We start from the raw sequence: 3,541 nt of genomic DNA, 5'->3' as shown, positions 1-3,541 counted from the left end.
ATTTTTGATGGATAGATGAACACCATACACAGGAAATCATATAATCCAAAAGGGTGTTTATGACTGTTTCATTTAAATTCTAAGTTCAAACTGTCTTGTGACAGCATCTTAATGAAAATATTGGTAGACGTTCAGCTAAGAATATTTGGCAAATGCAAATGGCAATTTTTCCACAGATTCAAAATTGAGTTTCGGAAAACTGTTTAAAATATATTTTGGAAGCGACGTTTCTGAATGCCATAAAAGTTGTTCAGCAATGGCAAAAAAATTTATAAATTAATAATAAATTGCTGGAATTACTGAACTGAAAGTATTCGAGGCCTCCAAGAGTCTGCTTAACAACAAATTAACAAACCTTACTTAAGTTGAGGCCACTAAAGCAACAATAATTGTAGAATATCTTTCGGTTATTTAAGAGCTTCTCGATCGTAGTGAGCTGCCAGCAACTTGCTGTCAAGCCAGGGCATGCCAGGTAGATGGAAAGGCAAGATTCCCAAAGAGGGTATAATTTATGTTAATACTGTGGTTGAGGCACCAGCATGATGCGGATCATGTGTGAGGCTCCAAGATGGCCGCGCAGGGTGCTGGTATCGGCTTTGTAATGGACCGCTTCCACGGTCTACAGGCTGTTCAGCACACGAATTTGAGATTTCTTGTCCTCCTCTGGACTGCACAGCTCGCGGCTCTCGGCTCGCGGCATGCGTTCAATTACAAACACATAAATTCCCATTTCCATTTGACACATGACAACCCATAAAACTTGTTAAAAAGTACAGCAACAAAGGCCAGCAACCTCTCGGTGGTCAGAGGCTGGGAATGCGACTGGGATTGGGACGGGGACTGGGACTGGGACTGGGTCCGCGACTGCGACTGCGAGTGGAATCAGACGATGGCCGTACACAGCAAAGGGCCCAGAAAACACACACACACACGCACAAAAATGTATCCAAAATGGTAAAAATCTGCTTCACAATATCAGAGCGAGGCGCATAAAAGACGCGGGTTTCTTTTTAACGGACGCCGAATGATATCAGATTTCTTTTCAACTCTGTACTTCGCTTCGATCTGGCTTTGAGCTCGGGCTTGGGCTTGTCTTCGAAAAGGAAAATGGCGTACTCGCATTAATTTTATGGAGTCATTATACGAATCCTATTGATCAGCCATAAAAATGTATTCTCAATGGGATCCCCAACATTGAGCACTACATAGCATTTACCTAGAGCAGTCCCTGATCACATTTTATGGCCTCCGTCACCTCCGACACGCTAAGCAGCATCTATCGATAGGTACATTTGCATTTTCAGAAGTGATCTACGTCTAAGCGATTCCTTGTACATGCAGAAGTCTATCGCCTAGAATTTATTTAAGCCATGATACATTCCCATATTCATAACAAATTTATGACTGAAGTATAAAAATCATATGAAACTTAACGACGGTCTAGATTCATAAAACATTAGCATATTAGTTTCCAGCTATAACTAGTAAAGTCGAATAAAAGATTGTTGGAGTATGAAAATCCATGGCTAGAGCTCAAAAACGTTTGCTCTAAATTGAATTTCCAAGTCAAATTGCACTGGAGATTAATCGTCCTGAAAATAATCTGAGGAATGCTTAACTGAACGCTGGAGCTATTTAAAACCTTCGACAAAGTAAACAAACTTGAAATCCACTTTCTGACAGCAATCCACATAAGCTTCTCAAACATTTGATGCCATTAAAACGAAATTGACATTTTCGAAAAGTCCATTGTTGTTGGCAATAAAATGGCTTCTTTTCCTTTGCTGTCGTTTATTTCCACGCATTCTCGGATTTTTCTTTCCTTTTTTGGCACTCGTGCACAAAAGCAGATTCAACATTGTCAGAAATATACATTTGTATTTGTATGAGTCTTAGACGTTGGGAGATGTTGTGGAGCACATTTTAGTTTAAGGCAAGGGCCGGGCCGGACTGGGCCGAGCCGAGTCCTTTTACGAGTTCACGTAAACGGAGTGACCGCCAGACGGGCGATTTGGATTTACGATGTCGGAGGCGCTCTAATTTCGCTTAGATTTTGCAATCGACCGAGCAGAAGCGAACACTTAAATGCGAAAACCACGCGCAGCTCTTTTATTGCTGCCAGCATCTGGGAGAAGTGTCCTTCGGATATTTAAAAACTTCGACTGCGAAGCATTTCACAACTGATTGCAGCACACAAGTGAGTAGATCCAAGCCGAACTCTCACATAGTTTATAAACCGATCTAGAGCCAACACATGTCGAGCCCTCTGCATGCCGAAAGTAACACTGATTTGCATCTTGGGATCTTAAGCCGTACAGCCCAAACGTTCCACAACCACAGAGACATTGGAAATTACCGCTCTCGCTGACCTTGAAGCGCCGACATCACTCGTTTAGTTGCCGCTGTCTGAAGGGTGTGCACCCCGCACCCCTTAACTCTTTTCACGTTCCAAAATGTGTTTAGAAATTGCTCGTTGCATACAGAGCTCTGTCCCAAGGTCAGGTAACGCACCTGACGACCTACAATCGACGCATAGCTAAATACAAATTTACGCAATTTTATAAAATAATGGTGATGCTTTCTTCTCTCGTACATGGGCCAAGTCAAGGTCCAAAAGTCTCCCTTATCTGCATTTCAGCTCAAATAGCACAGTTCAAATTCAAGCAAAATATTTATATGCATTACACATGAATTATTCACGATTATAAGCTGACTTTGAAATGTGACTTGCCGTCGGCTGGAGTCAGACATCAGCTCAATAAAGCCCAAGTTAGTTGCTTATTAAAAATATTAATATTTTCGGATAATTTACAAGTCAATAGAAGGTAGTTACAGCTATCCATCTGCGATTTGGCTAAGAAGCATCTAAATATTTACTACGTCCCCAGTAGGCGTGAAAATATATTTTTGGCCAATCTTAAAAGAAGTTATACAGTATATATAGCCTTAGATATTACGGATCATGTCTAAAGAAATATTGTATTGTAAAGGAAATATCTTAGCACTTTATTAGACACGACTACACATTCGTAAGTATTGCTATTGAAGTCATAAGTCTTTAGCGACAAAACGAGTACCATTCATAAGAAAAGACGGAAAAATAAGACAAAAATAGTACGGAAAATTTTACAAATTCCCTTCGTTTCAATCGGCATATCTGTAGAACAAGCAATAGAGATATATAATACATAATAAAATTTGTTCCATTTGTGACTGTTCTCTAATCCAAAAATCCATTCATACCCGAAGTTATCTCCCCACATGAAAACCTGATTTTCGATTAAGTCACAGTAGCTGACTATTTTAGTAATATATATTTTAGTAATAAAAAAAGTTGCAGTCGGACGCCACCGACTCATACGCGAGCTAAGCGCTGTCAGCTTCAAAGCTGTGGAAAATACGTTTTCCCAATATGTGGAAATTCCAGGGTATGCTTTGGTGAATCAATAGAGGAGCTCAATTGTAACTAAATAATCGAATCTGTAGGAAAATATTCTTTTCAGGCTTGCCACGCCCTCTATGGACTTAGCTACATAATCTG

The sequence above is a fragment of the Drosophila hydei genome, unplaced genomic scaffold (genome assembly GCF_003285905.1).
Source record: "Drosophila hydei strain 15085-1641.00,03,60 unplaced genomic scaffold, DhydRS2 tig00008139-arrow-pilon, whole genome shotgun sequence".
Taxonomy (NCBI): domain Eukaryota; kingdom Metazoa; phylum Arthropoda; class Insecta; order Diptera; family Drosophilidae; genus Drosophila; species Drosophila hydei.
This window is presented reverse-complemented; position numbering follows the sequence as displayed.